Source organism: Pseudorasbora parva, chromosome 13 (genome assembly GCF_024679245.1).
Source record: "Pseudorasbora parva isolate DD20220531a chromosome 13, ASM2467924v1, whole genome shotgun sequence".
In the NCBI taxonomy this organism is placed as follows: Eukaryota; Metazoa; Chordata; class Actinopteri; order Cypriniformes; family Gobionidae; genus Pseudorasbora; species Pseudorasbora parva.
The window spans coordinates 41,818,191-41,834,317 of NC_090184.1; the positions used below are offsets into that span (position 1 = coordinate 41,818,191).

At 40.4% G+C, this 16,127-nt stretch overlaps 1 protein-coding gene across 1 annotated transcript in view; it reads left to right on the forward strand.

Annotated features, from left to right (window-relative positions):
* igsf9b (immunoglobulin superfamily, member 9b) overlaps positions 1-16,127 on the forward strand; it is a 60,942-nt gene that overhangs the window by 27,975 nt on the left and 16,840 nt on the right. The gene's annotated exons all lie outside the window — the stretch shown is intronic.

Genomic DNA, 16,127 nt, shown 5'->3' on the forward strand with positions numbered 1-16,127 from the left:
GCGTGCTCAGGGACTGACTCGGGAGCGCCCTCCTGGGCTTGACTGGTGGGCTCTGGACAGCCTCCTCTGAAGCGGGCTCTGGGACGGCCTCCTCTGAAGCGGGCTCTGGGACGGCCTCCTCTGAAGCGGGCTCTGGGACGGCCTCCTCTGAAGCGGGCTCTGGGACGGCCTCCTCTGAAGCGAGCTCTGGGACGGCCTCCTCTGAAGCGGGCTCTGGGACGGCCTCCTCTGAAGCGGGCTCTTGGGACGGCCAGCCTTGAAGTGTGCCCTGGGACAGAAGGTGAAGCCCTCACTGGGTTAGGAACAGGAGATGGAGCCACTGGACTCCGCTCTGGGGCTGGAGCCGACACGGGACTGCGCTCAGGGGCTGGACTGCGCTCAGGGGCTGGAGCCGACACTGGACTGCGCTCAGGGGCTGGAGCCGACACTGGACTGCGCTCAGGGGCTGGAGCCGACACTGGACTGCGCTCAGGGGCTGGAGCCGACACTGGACTGCGCTCAGGGGCTGGAGCCGACACTGGACTGCGCTCAGGGGCTGGAGCCGACACTGGACTGCGCTCAGGGGCTGGAGCCGACACTGGACTGCGCTCAGGGGCTGGAGCCGACACTGGACTGCGCTCAGGGGCTGGAGCCGCTTGATTCCGGCCCTCCTGGACCAACAGATGAGGGGCATCTAGAATGGCAGCTGACTTGCAGGCATGGGCTCTCCTCTTCTTCCGCTTTCGAGGGCATGACAATTTGTAGTCGACTGGCTCTGGCCTGACAGGTGCGGGCTCGACTGGCTCTGGCCTGACAGGTGCGGGCTCGACTGGCTCTGGCCTGACAGGTGCGGGCTCGACTGGCTCTGGCCTGACAGGTGCGGGCTCGACTGGCTCTGGCCTGACAGGTGCGGGCTCGACTGGCTCTGGACTGACAGGTGCGGGCTCGACTGGCTCTGGACTGACAGGTGCGGGCTCGACTGGCTCTGGACTGACAGGTGCGGGCTCGACTGGCTCTGGACTGACAGGTGCGGGCTCGACTGGCTCTGGACTGACAGGTGCGGGCTCGACTGGCTCTGGACTGACAGGTGCGGGCTCGACTGGCTCTGGACTGACAGGTGCGGGCTCGACTGGCTCTGGACTGACGGGAGTGGACCATGAAATAGTAGGAGCTGGCTTAGGAACAACTGAGATTGACTCTGAGACAGATACAGCAGACCGACTCGCTCTCCTCCGCCTCTTCTTTGAAGATGGTAAAGAGCCTAGAACTGGACTTGATGAGGTTGAGAGTGTTAATTTGTCATTACAAAAGAATTCAGGACGTGTCAGTGCTGCCCACTGCCTGCGAAGATGTATATAGTTGGTGAATTCCCAATACCCCAAGTATCTCAGCCCCTCCATCTCTGACTGTGGCAAGGGGTCGTCCAAGCAGAGGTTAAAGATGTCTTTGAGGGCTGCATCCTGATATTCTAGACCCCTAGCCATAGTCCAGAACTTCTGGGCAAAGGCCCTCTCATCTAGACCCCCCTGGCGAAGTGCTGCTAGACCTTGCTGACGGGACAGTCGCTCTTGAGCCTTGGTAGGGGGACGGATCTTGAAGCTCATTCTGCTGGGTCCGATCTTGGCTGGTTCGTTCTGTCAAGGATCAGGAAGTGGAGGACCCAGATGCAGAGTGAACAAGGACAGTTTATTAACAAGACAGATCAACAGACACAATGGGGTAGTGGATGAGTGACAGTCCAAACACCAGGGCAGGGGAAAGACACGACGATGACGGGCAGGGGAGGATGACCACTGAGACCAGTCCAGGCAGCCAATGAACTTCACGACAGCTTGGGAGGCAACACCAGGCAGGGCGGGGTTGGACCAATCCAGGCAGGAACCTGAGGCTTGAGGTTCTCACCGAAGCAGGAGTCTTGGCTGACAGGCAGTGGAGACAGCGGCCAGGGAAAAAACACTGGACAGAAAACAACACAGGACACACACACACGACAAGACTCTAGACAAGACAACAAGAAACAGACAAACTAAGAACTATGACTAAATTAAACAAAAACTTAAAATAAAAACTGGAGCTAGAAAACGAAGAAAAATAAAACAAAACCAATCTCTATAAAAAGACTGAACTGAGAAAATAAAAGTGGAAAACAGGAAAAAACAGGAAAAATAAAAAGGTAAGCTATCAGAACCAAGAAAACTAAACAATAAGGCTAGAAGAAAAATACCAAAATAAGACCTGGAGAAAACAAGCAAAAATAAAGACAGAAACTTCACTAGACTCAAAAACTCAGGAACAAAGAAAAAACTGAAAATAAATTCAAAGCTAGAAAAACAGGAGACACTAAAACTAGAAAAGGCTAGACTAGGCTAGACAAGGAGCTAGAGACATGTACGCACAAGCAAACGCTCACAAACATACACAACGAACCAGCAAAGACATGAGGGAAGGTAGCACAATATAAAGGGACCAGAGCACATGAGGAACAGGTGAGCACAATTAGTGAAACGAGGACTAGACCAGACTAAACAAGGGGGCGTGGTAGCAGCAAACAAGGAGGTAGGACAAGAGGAACACATGACAGACACAAAGAGAGACAGATCCATGCACTAAGACACAACACAAACATAGAAACATTAAACAAAGACAAAACAGACAGAGCTGCCAGGTTAGAACCCTGACAGAATGGGTTTTGATAGAAGATCAAATGGAAATTTCCATGTTTTCCCAGTGGGATCAGCTGTGACTGTCAGGAGGAGCATGTGTTTCTCAGATGAGCCCCTCTGTGTCTTCTTGACCTGCCGCTCTCATATCTATCGGCACACTAGAGAAAACTAATGCAAAATCAATTGAGATTTGTTCTGTGGTGTTTAGATAGCAAGTCGTGGGTTAAAGATAGATCTGAGGAGAAGAAGAAATGGGGGGAAAAAAGCAGTTTACCTCTGGATAAAACAAATATTGACAAAACTTAATCAATAATGAGCAAGAAACGTCAAAGAAAGGAAGAAATCGCCTCTTCTTTCCCATTTCCCCAAGCTGCATCTGTGTTTAATTTCACTCCTGTCAGAGTACGCTGGCAACAGATGAAGCATGAATCTGATGTATTTCCCCTCTCAAATTAAAAGGATGTAAAAGTTTCCCAAACCACATTGCAAACGACACTCCACGGACAAGTTAAATCCTGATCTGCTCACATTTTTAAATGTAATTCTGCTATAAACTGGATGAAAAGTGTCATGGTTTTAGGTGTGCACACATGCAAGTGCAGTTTTGCTCCAGGTTTTACTCCAAGTTTTATTTGGACACCAAATTCTAATTGGATGAGCCATGCATATCATTGAATTTAGTGTCAACTTAAAATCTTGATTAACTTATGCCACATTACTACGTTCAAGGGTGTATGTCACATTTTTCATAGTGCATAAATCATTAATGCACAGCTTTTATGGCTCAAACCCTTTAGTGCATGAGTCTGGTACATCTTAGATGTTATTCATGTGTTAATTTCGACCACTTTTAACATTTTATTTGTACTTTAGTCATCGTCTATCCCTTATGCACTTTCTCCAAATGCAAACGTTCATCATGCATCAGAGAAAGGGCCATATTGAAGTCGCCAATCAGTGGATAAGATATTTGCTGAATTTCAGATTAGCTTAAGAGCTAATTGCATTCTTGTGCGGTTAGACCACTTTGATCGGGTCTCGGTTTGGGTCGGAGAGGTTGGGACGGCAACATGGTGACAGCTGTGGCATATTGCCCACAAAACGCCCATGAAGGAAGGAGAACCATCCTTGTTTTATTTTAGTTCCTTCTACATTCCCGATCGCTTTAGTCGAGGCCCGTGAGAAGCATCAGTCAATGTTTCCATGACAGGGAAGTTGTGTAACACAAACTTGCTCGTAAAAATACCAGAATAACTCATGCAGATCAGCTTAATGGGTGTTTAAGTAGAATGGTTTTCCCATCTATAATTATTACACACACACAGACATGAATGGTGTTCTGTATAGTTTTTAGGTACACTGCTATGTGGTTGCGAGTTTGGTTTCTTATTGGTCCAAAACCGCCATCAAATTTTCAACTTGAGTCTCTCAATAAATGTGATACTGCGTCCTAACCAGATCCGCACGACATGCAATAAACATTATCTTTGCCATGTTAATCTGAGTTTTTGTCCTAACCAGCCGCAAAATTTTATACTCAAAGATTTTATTTTAGAATTCTGCAACAGTGCAGCTGAAACAACAACATAAAAGTATGACAACGATAATAATATCCCTTAAATGTGTTTAAAAGGTGCTTAAATGTTAAAAGAATTTAAATATCACTTTGTGTGAACTTTACAGCCATACTGAAAACAACAATAATTCACCTCAGATCTTACACTCTAAAAAATGCTGGGTTGTTTTAACCCAATGTTGGGTCAAATGTGGAATAACCAAGCAATTGTGTTGTTTTAACCCTGCGGTTGGGTTAAATATTTGCTTAAGACAACCCAATCGCTGGGTTAAAACAACCCAATTGCTGGGCTAGTCCATATTTGACCAAACATTGGGTTGTTTTTTACCCAGAATATTTTAGAGTGTAAAAATAAATTGGAAACAAGGAAGTTCAAAGATAGTTTTAGCCACTCAGTATATTGTGTATAGTGTATAGTGTATATAGTATATAGTGTTAAAATGGTCTAATATTATGAATTTGATTTATGTTCTCCATTTTTTTGCGAGTGCATTTCACTTGCAGAGAGACTCCGCCCACATGCTTTTCTGATTGGCTGTCATTTTTGATTGATTTTCTTGCATCTTGTAGTCGCGTCGCATCTGGTGTGGGCAGACAAATTGCTTATCCCTGGGTGGTTGATCACTAACCTTAATGTTTGCCTAGCATGTTTATTTCCACCTGAATATTCTGTTACTCGTAATTATGCCACATTACGCACGCTTAATGTGCCGTTTCATGTCGTCCCTCTGTGAACAGCTGGATAGAGATCTGCAGAGCAGAGTTCAGCATGTGGGGTGTGAATCTTGAACGCTCGGCCTGTGCTGTCAGGAGCCGTTAGTCTAAGAAGAGCTGATCAAATGTGCCCTCACTTCCTGCCTCATAAGGAAATTAGGGAAAGACCCCTGAGGGAGAGCAGTGTGATAAAGCCACTCTGTCTGTCTGTGGGATATGGCGTTTCTTTTTTCTTATTTTAAATTTTTTTTGTGGTTATTTCTATCAGAAGCAGACCTGACTGGATGCTCTGAATGAAAGTGCAAGTGTCTGGGAAAGTGCACTAAATAAAAGTGCATGCGTGTCCTCACTGATCATTTTTGATAGAGACTTCAAATCTCTTGACAGTAAAGTCACATCTCAGAATCAAAAGCTGTTTTATTCCCTTTATCTGGTATATTTACATGACATGCAGTGCCTCATTCACCACGTCCCCTCCCCCAAACTCATCAGCTATTCTCTGATAAACTCTTTCATCGCCGGATCTATTCAAAGGCAAAGTCATGTTACCTTTGCTTGACCTTTGGTTTGCCACTGGTTTTGGTTTCAAATTTCTTGCATTCCTCCACTGAAGTCTAGGTAACTTCATGTTTAATCAGTCAAGAAGGAAACAATAGAAAAACGTAGAAGGAAGACTTTGAGTATACCCTGAAACCTGTCTTTCTGCTCAGACTCAACAGGTGTAGTCTTCTTGCAAAAAGAGCAAAGAAACTAAAGATATCATGTTGCCACAGTCTAAGAAGAAGAAGGACTGCCTCAAACAAAGACATGGGTTTAATCTAGGGCATCAAGGAACCAAATCAGACCAATTTCACACCGCAGGACTGTGGTATTGGGATCGCCATGCTTGGCTCCTCCTCCACAAGGAGGTTTTAAATCCATTGTTTTAACTGCGGAAACTACTTATGGGTATCTTGAAGTGGACGTCATGCTTTAAAAGTACCAATACAAATACATGATTTTGTTATCAGCTGAGATGTTTGCACTCAAGACTTTTTTGTTTGAACTTTTACATGGATTATAGTCTAGCCAATCATTTACTACCACATGCACATTAAGACATTCCAAAGCTCGGGATCACTCAGTCCAGTGTTATATATGTTACTGACTGACATCTAGATCCGTTTAAAGGGTTTCCCAATAATCCGTGCAGGTGGTTTAGCTATAGCTGGTTGAAATTAGTGGTAGTAAAACGTTTGCTGTATTGATCCATGCCTTGAGGGCTCAAGCATTAGCCCGTGTGTCTGTACCTCTGTCTGATCTGTGGGACGAAGTCGTAAGCCTGCCAGACGGAGAGCAACAAGGACAGCGTTAACTGTAATCTATCCCACGACAAAGAGCTATTCATAGAGGGTTCAAGCGATTATAGTGGTTGAAGGGGGGTGTTTCAACGAAAGGCTGATAGGGCCGGGATCCATTCACCCTCCCCCCCACAACCTAGATCTGTGATTGTATTCAAATCAAAACACATCCCATAATGCATCAGGGCCCTGTCATCCTTCAACTCACACAGGGTGGAACAAAGAAAAACAAGTTCAAGGCCTTTCTCAATACAATCCGTCTTTCTCCATAGGTGCCGTGTGTTATTTTGTGACACATTCAGGCGTTCTGTGCATGGCCGCATTCGCGGATGTGATTGCGAGATGTGCAGCTGTAACAATCACATGGCTTTCCGTTGACCGCAGACAATAGAGGGGTTATCCTTCTGGTTTAGCACCGAGATGGAAAAGATCAGCCTGGACAAAGCAATATGGGAAAAGATAGAGTAGGCTAAACTAAACGAAATGCTCCATGTTTGCTTTCCACAGCCGGACAGCGGAAGAGGCAACCCGCTGTGAGCGCTTTGCTAGGAGTGTCGCCTCAGGGAAATTTGTAATGGGGTGTCCTGAGGGGGGACAGTTAAAATCTTAGGGTGCCACCCAGGGAAACAGGGTATGGCTGGTGGTAGATGTTATAAATACATATTTTATTTTATTTTATTTTATAATTAACTTTATTTTATACTAAATGTATTACATTTATTTTATTTTATTTTTTTATTTATTTTATTTATATTTTATAATTAACTTTATTTTATACTAAATGTATTACATAGATTTTTTTATTTAATTTTAAATATTTGATAAATATTTAATAATATTTATCATATAATATTAAATATTAAATTATATTTTGTAATATTAAATTGATAATATTACATTTATTTTGTATTTTATTTTATTATTTTTTCATGTTTAACTTGTTCATATATTATTATTTTAAAGCTCTTAAAAGTGTGTAATGGACTTGCACATCAAAGCTTGCAGGATAGTTTCTAACGAATGATTTTAGGACCGAGTGTGTTCTTATGGTGCCATCAGCCAATCAGTGTCGTTATGATGCATAGTCACATGACATTTACAGCTCAGGCGATTGGCTCAAAACCTTATGTCCCCTGAACCTGAGCACCTGTGAGCAAAGATGGGCACAAACAGAACTATTTTCCATTTAATGGTATATTATTAAAGACAAATAAAAATACATTTAAAAAAAAGTTAAATACTTCAACAATTTAATTGATAGGATTTGAGAATTGAACAAACACATGCTTGTTGCTTCTTTGAATTTTTAAAGTGAAGTGTTTGGTGTAGACGTTGAATTATTATTCTAATTTAACCAAAAACTCTTGGCTGGTTTAGGTCAGTGGGGTGGCCAATGTTTTTTCCCCTTGTTCGCTTTAGGTTCATACCAGCACATTCTCTCTTGTCGTTGAAAAATGACTCATCCAACAGTTTTCAAAGGATGTGAAATATTGCTCCACAATACCCCAGAGTGAGTTTCAGTGCTGTCTGCCGAGGGAGCTCAGGGGCAGTGTTTTTTTGAAAAGGCAATGTCAGAAACCCAGCAGCACGTGGAGAATATATTTTGGCAGGCGTATGTACCACCCACAGGGTAAGATCCTGACTTTTACTCATATGAGCTGCACAGCCACTGTGAGGGCTGCTCAGGAGTTTCCCCCTTATTACCATACCCTCCAATAAACATCACCTAGACGTTTCAAATCTCAGTAACTGAGATTGGAGGTAGATGTCACATGGTTAGAGAAAAGTGGGAAAACATTTGAATAAAGCAACAAGCCACTTAGGGCCATGCATTATAGCGATTTTACAGCAATATTCGAAATTATATAGAGATAATTATTATAGAGCTGTCTATGAAATGCAACTAGAGGAATGCAACAATGATGTATAAATGAAAGCAAAACTGGCCAAAGAATAGAGGAATGGCTAGGGATGCACCAATATGAACATTTTGGCTGATACCGATAACCAATAATTCTTTATATTTAAAAGACGATAACCGATATATTGGCCGGCAAATCTAAATCCAACTTTTTATCTCATTTTTGAGAGCCTGATTACAAAAACAAAAGTCTCACCACTAAAAAGCTATGTCCCAAACACACAATTATGATATTCTCATTATAATTTTATGTAGCCTTTATGATACATATTGCATTAACTGTATTTTCCCTTTCAAAGTGATTTCAGTCATAATTCAAGCAATTCAAAACCATCATGGTGAACAGTGCGCAGTGTCTCGGCTGAAGGAAATAATACATTATATACTTCTTATAATACTTCTCATCAGCCGATAATGATAACATTACAAATTAACATATATCAGCTGATAGTGAGGAAAAGAATGTTTTTTTGGTAAATGGGAGAATCAAAAGACACAAGTGAATATCTTTTTAAAACATTTGTGTTGTTTATTGTGTATCATAATTAATAAATCAGTTTTTTATGCCTCATTTAGTATGATATTAACAATTTTATTCAGAGGCCCAAATTACTAATATTTGTTTGGCCAAAAAGATGTGTATGTTTTAAGATTTATACTAAAATGCCTTTTTACTTGCTAAAAAAGTATAAAATCTCAATCAGACAATAGAAGGATTATGTGCAACAGGTTTTTACTTCAAAGCTTTTATCATGTCGATCATTTAGAGGCCTTAGAGATTTTTGACAATAGCTTTATTGGGTTAAAAACATCCAAGAAGATAAAAGTCCGAGAAAATTTAGCTCTCGTCTGCATTTTGCATTGTCCCTGCATGTCTGGAATCCGCAGACTCTGATTGGTCGCATTGGTCCTTGTGACCAGCCATCATGTCAGTATTGACCCGTGCGGGATGATGGACGCGTCTAGAGGAAAATTATGGGGTTGGAGGGGGTCAAGGGTCACCGAATGCTCATTGGCTGTTGAGGGTTGGTCATTGATCCAGAAGGACCTTCTTTGGAATTCATGTTATGCACTTGCAACAGTAATTCGATTTTTGTTCATCAATAACTGGCCCTGTGGGGTCATTAAGAGCCCATTCCTGTAGAGATGTGTAATGTTTGTCTTCATGACATCATGGCAGTGGGTCTAACTGCATTAGATTTTGTGCACTTATTATTTTGGTCATGTGTTTTGCTTTTCTAAAGGCCTGTGGGTACGAAGCGATGCAGAATTACTAATTTAAACCCAAAGAGACCTGCATCTGCCACTCAGTCAGAGCTATTGTCTCAGTTCAAATAAAAACACACTTTTTTCCCCTCCCTCTCTTTCCGTGATTCAGTCTCACCCCATCGTCGACCCTTTTATCCACTCAAATCAAAACATGTCTCTTTTTTTCCCCCTCCAACCCTACGTGTAATTTTTCAAAATCATTGGCACAAACGTTTCCCCGTGACCTGCCTCTCCCTCCCTGTGTTTTTGGCCCATTGGGTTTCGACGGCAACTGAATTCAAATCCAAACTCCCACCCTATGGTTTCATCACTATGGTAACCTGAGAGAATTAAGAAGGGGGGCATTCCATTCTGTTCTCATTGATGGACAAACACTCCGTGGCGGGAAAGAGCTCAGTGTCCAATAGCAGCATTCCACTTTGCTTACACGTCGTGTGGTTGAGCGTTGATAATCACACAATCAGTGTGTGGTTTTCTTTGAGAGAGAGTGTGTGTGTGTGTGTGTGTGTGTGTGTGTGTGTGTGTGTGTGTGTGTGTGTGTGTGTGTGTGTGTGTGTGTGTGTGTGTGTGTGTGTGTGTGTGTGTGTGTGTGTGTGTGTGTGTGCGCGTGCATATAAATTTGTTCAATGTTTAATTGACTGTATGCAAGTCCATTTGGTGTTCCATATTCAGCCAAATGAACTGGACATTGTAGGAAGATTGTTTTTTTTGTTTTTTTTTGGAGAGAGCGAGAGACAGTCACATATATTTGTGGAACATCCACCACACCTGCTGTCATAGATACGCCCTGTTTTACCCCAGTCTCCTGCTTTAATAACCACCCTCCCCCTCTGACCCTGGATCAGAGGAACCTTTTAATGACAGTAAACACACGCCGGCTGCTGCTCTGTGAAAAGAAAGCTTCTGAAGGATGAGATCACTCAATTATTATCTATGCAGAATCTCAAACACTCTCCACAGCAGCAGCTCTGAGATTAAAACAGGCTTAATTGTTAGTCACAGTTATACTGTTTATATTTTGTGGTGGGTTTGAAAAATAACCCCTCAGGCTGAGAATTTCGCTTGATTGATTGTTATACTGTTCTTGTTCAGTGGAGCCGTCACCTGCTGAGGAAATGACCCTATGTTTGGTAGTCAGGATTGCTTTTGTTATTGCTCAGAGGTTGCTCTTTTTTGGAAGGACTTAATGGAGTCTCAGTTACACTACTGTTCAACAGGGTTTAATGCAGGATGCCAATGAATGCAATTTTTTGGGACTATTCATCAAATAATGCTAAAATACATCAGATTTTCCACACACACACACAAAAAAAATATGTTTTCAATATTGATAATAATCATAAATGTTTCTTTAGCTGCAAATCATCATATTAGAATCAATCAACTTTGATCACAGGAATAAATTACATTTTAAAATTTAAATAGAAAACAGTACAATATTACCTCTAATAGTACTGTATTTTTGATCAAATAAATGCAGTCTTGATGAGCACTTTAGTTTAGGGTCCAATTCTCATTGCTTATTAGCATTCATATTACTAGGATATTGGCTGTTTATTAGTACTTATAGAGGACACAAGGTGAATTCAGGGTGATTGGAACACTTTTTCCAAGTCATCTCAATGGCAAAAAGTGTCCCAATCACCCTATTAATGCATGATTCTGCATGAACATATTCTACATCCATAATCCTATACCCAGTAAAACTACCTTACTAATTATTAATAAGAAATAAATAGGAGTTTGATGCAAGTGTAGTGTATAGTGAGAATTGGACCCTCATCTAAAGTTTGACTGAAACATTTAAAAATCTTACCAACCTCAAACTTTTGAATGGTCTGTTTCTCCTTGAAGTATAAACTTTGTCCCAGAAAAATTAAAAACTTTTATTTGTGACATTTTTGTCTGTTTTATTTATTTATTTATTTTTTTAGGTGTGAAGTTAACATACTCACTAAACTTTTAAATATAATTATTTTTTGAGTTCATTCTGAAATCTCTGTTTTTGGCCATTCAGTACCAATATTATCTGGAAACAATTGAGAATATAACTTGTGTGTTTTTCTTTCCTATAGATGCTCTATATTTGATGAACAGACATGGCAAGTAGAGAATACTGCAGCCCGTCTGATAAAAGATAAAGAGATGTTGCGACTTGTCAGAACAGGCCTTCAGTTCTGCACTTTCATATATAACTTCTGTTAACTTTTAACTACTGCTGCATCGATTCCTATTGACTAAGCAAAAGATACCTAGATTTTTACCTTGTCTAAGGGATAGTCATGCCATCACCACAGCCAGTGTGAGAAGAGTTACGCACTGAAGCTTAGTACTTGAATATGGAGGTTGTGATGCTTGACTGAAGTCTGGAGGTACAAATCTAAGGCTGACACACCTGCACACATCACTGGACGGGTTCAGCGGTATGTCAGACCCCAGGTGTGTTTAGATTAGAATTCCTCAGCTGGAACGATTCTGCAATAAATTGTCAGGATATGATTTTTGTACACTACACAGGGGGTGTAGTGTAGTTTTCCTCGTCCCATCACTGTTGAACTTGGCTTACTTTCAAACTCCCAACGGCTGCTTTCCAGCAAAGCGGAAACACACACTCACAGCCGGCATCCAAGACGTTATCAGTGCCATCATTTGCAACCCTGGAATTTGGAAAAGAAAAGCATGCAGAATCAAAATAGAAGGGGAGGTTGATGTTGAAAAACCAGATTCCATTATTATCCAGACACGCATATCACCTTTCAAAGAGTTTCTAGTAGTAGAGTAAAACTGTGTCTATAGTGCTTTGAAAGCGATTTGTGTGTCTGTCTGCTCCTTTCATATCACATTTCAATAAGTCTTTAGCTGGTGTGGTTTTGTTTTGAGTGTGTGGGTATGAGAGGAAAACAGCTGACCAGGTTACATCATGCAGGGAGATGTTCAGATTTCCATGGAGTTGAGCTGCTCTTTCCACATGCTTCCACGTGCCTGTGCAATAAACAAAAACAGGTGGTGCTTTTTACTCTTTGAGCTGAAGCAGTTTTTATTTGTGTAAACTTTTTGAATGGGATGGGTAAATTGTCCTTATCTCGCTTTCTGGGAAACTTCTGAAAGGCAGTACTAAGTGAAAAAAAAAAGATCTTTAAACCAAATAAGACAAATTTACACATCATCCTATTCAAAAGTTTTCACCCCTGCTCTTAATGCATTGTTTTATGGAAGCTTGTTAAGGTAATTTGCGACTTTTTCATCTCACAACTATGACTTTTTAGATTTAAACTGGCAATTGCGTGTTATAAAGTCAGAATTGTGAGATAAAAACTTGCAACTTATTCAGGTAGCAACAGACAGTTAAAGGTGCCCTAGAATGAGTTGAAACAATATGTTAAATAGAGGTTGACCGATAGTGGATTTTACCAATACCGATAGCTAGGTTGGGCCCTCGCTTGCCGATAACCGATTAATCGACCGATAGTTTTTAAAAAGATACTAGATTAAAATATAATAATAATACATAAAATAACAGGTAAAAAAGCAGTGCTGAACTTTATTACAAGAAATTTTAAAAAGTACTGAACCATGAAAATGTGTTAAATTTCATATGTAAATATTAAAATATTAAAATGAGTTCTAACAGAAAAAAAATTCTACAGAAAATAACTAAAACATTAAAATATTACAAATAAATGTTTCTTTAGCTATAACCTAGAAACATGTGTGTAAATGTCAGGTAACAGACTGCAAATCCCATTAGTTAACAATGATGTATTTATTAAGCTAGCTTACATGAACTAAATGCATTATGTAATGTACATTTAATATTCAAGCAATACAATTCTACCTTAATCATTTATGTTAGTTCATAGTGCATAAAAAAGTTTAACAGATAAAACTAACAATGAATAATACTTATACAGCATTTATTAACCTTACTTAATGTTACAAATTGAATATTATTGTATTATATTAAGTGTTATCATTTCATATAAATCCAAACAGTTCGCTTTTTTAGAACACAACAGTTTTCTTATCAAAATAACAACATGTATTGACATCTAATGCGTTTATATTTCTGTTGGGTGCATGATACAGTTTCTCACATCAAAAAAAGTTTCTCAGTTACATGGTTTTAAATGCTTGAGGTAACCGTTGCTGCTAATAGCGTCCTGTCAGCCTCGACGACAAAGTACATATACTGCTGTTCTTCCCCTGCTAAAGCATCTAGTCAACAAATCAATTACTTTATAATGATTTGGCAACATGTACTGAAGTGTTCTGTATTCATACCGTTTCTCTGTTGGTTTTTTAAAGCCTCACGTGTTAATGTAAACAGTGATAGTTTTTAATTTGGCCTCTAGAGGCTGCTCTCGCGCTATATAATGCCAGCAGACCCTTCTCAGAGCTCTCGTAGGCTATACTGTGTAGTGACAGCAGCCTTCTCAGCCGCTCCCGCAACGGACGCAAACCGGAAAAACTATCGGTATTGATTTTTGCCGATAACCGATTGTTCCACCAATCAGCTATCGGTGCCGATTAATCGGCAAATCCGATGAATCGGACGACCTCTAATGTTAAATTATTCTCTGATATCTACATAGAGGGTATGTGGCTTATTTAAGGGCAAAAAATATCCAGATACAGTTTTACGGGTCCATTTACAACCCTATAAATTGTCCCTAGGATGTAACGCTCTGTTTTTGCCTTATTTGGAAGAGTCATGAATATTAATGTTGAGCTTTGCTCTGATTGGCTTATTTCAGCAGCTCACAGCAGTTCAGTTGTTCAGCGAAGCAGCTCGTGAGTCCTGACCGTTCCTGACAGAACACAGACCGACTGAATGACACTTTAAGCAGAACATCTTAAATGGAGATTGATAAAATGCAGCTTACTTGTTTATTGGTGTTTTCAGATCATCCGCGCGCAAAAGAGAGCTCAGTAATTAAATCCCCCAAACAGAGCTTTTCAGTGAAAAGAACACATTCAGTGTTTTACCTTAACATGTCCAATCTGGCAACCATATGCACGCGAGCTCTCTCTCGCACGCGGATGATCTGAAAACACCAATAAACAAGTAAGCTGCATTTCAGCAATCTCCATTTGAGATGTTCTGCTTAGTGTCATTCAGTCTACATTTTAGACTTGTCTTTTTTCGTCAACGATATTGCATGTTTATATAAAGTCAGTCACAATGTAGGCTACGCAGTGACTGTGATGTACTCTGAAATTCAAGCATGCAAAAACATCATAGGCCTACTTCAGTTCTCAAAAATAATAATATATAACTTATATTTTTACAAAATGAATAGCCTTGTCAAATGACTATCGTTTTAACTTATATGGTGGAAAAGATGACTATTGCTAGAAGGATCGAGTGAACAAATCTGTAAGCAAAGTATCTACAGTTGTATTTTGTAATACAAAATAATATTACCCTTTGTCATTAGACACACTATTTAGTTTGGTATGGTACTTGGAGTTTCCTTTTGTTACTGTACTAGCATCTTGTGTCATCTAGACAATGCGGCCTCTCTAAGAAACTTTCAATTTAATCAGAAATTGTTTAAACAGCTAGTCAATAAGTGGATAAATCACTACTTACTGCTTGCAGGAATACAGTTGCCCCTTTCTTCAGTTTCAGACGCTGAGCGAAGCTTGGTTGAAATGGGCTGAACAAACGTACGATCTTAAAATAAATTGTTGCGGTATCCGATTATAATAATCCTCAACCATGACTGTTGACATATAAAATAAGTCCTCTCCTGCACAGCCTTAACATGACGTGTGTCATGAGAGTTGCCATTTTTGCTATCCTCGAGTGACGCTGCAGTCCCGATGATTCAGCTCCATCAGTTCCGCCTGACAATGCACATGTTTGGACAGATGCAAATGTTGGGGGCGTGCATATAAATGATCCCCAATGCTTGCGTCACGGTTGGGTTTATGTTGAGAAGCACTTATTTTTCCGTGGTGTTTTTGATTCACGAGATTTACATATGAAGTAGGAGGCAATAGTCTTTGAGACTCACAGTATGCGATGTCCATGTACTGAACTCTTATTATTTCACTATGGCAAGGTTAATTCCATTTTTAATTCTAGGGCACCTTTAAGATTCAAGTACATTTTTGAATGTGGCAATTTGTATAAATTCAGACATTTTGTATATGTAAACAAAATAGATGACATTAAAAGTAAAAGTCTTAAAAGTCATTAAAAGTCTTAAAAGTAATCACTTTGAGATCTAAAGTACTTTCCGAATGTAACTGTAATATAGTTACTCAAATTAAGAAAACTAAGTAACATGTATTTTGTTACTCCCCAACCCTGGATGCACTGTAAAAAAATGTTTTCAAAGTTGTAAATAAATGTCGGAATAACTTACAATTCTACACCCTCATCTCTATTAAATTCAGTATTCACATATTAAATTGGCTTGTGAAGGGCTAAAATAATCCCATTTGGATGTAATGGTTTACACTGGTTGGTTCAGGTATGCATGTGGTTTTGAGAATATGTACTAAATGTCGGCCAACTCATCTGCTTCTGTACTTTGTGTTGGGCAGCATTTGCATTTATGCGTTAGCCAGATGCTTTCATCCCCCCAAAAAGAACTTGCATTGCATCCACTGGGAATCAATCGCAGGAGTTTAGCGTTGCTGTCTGGCTCTCCTGT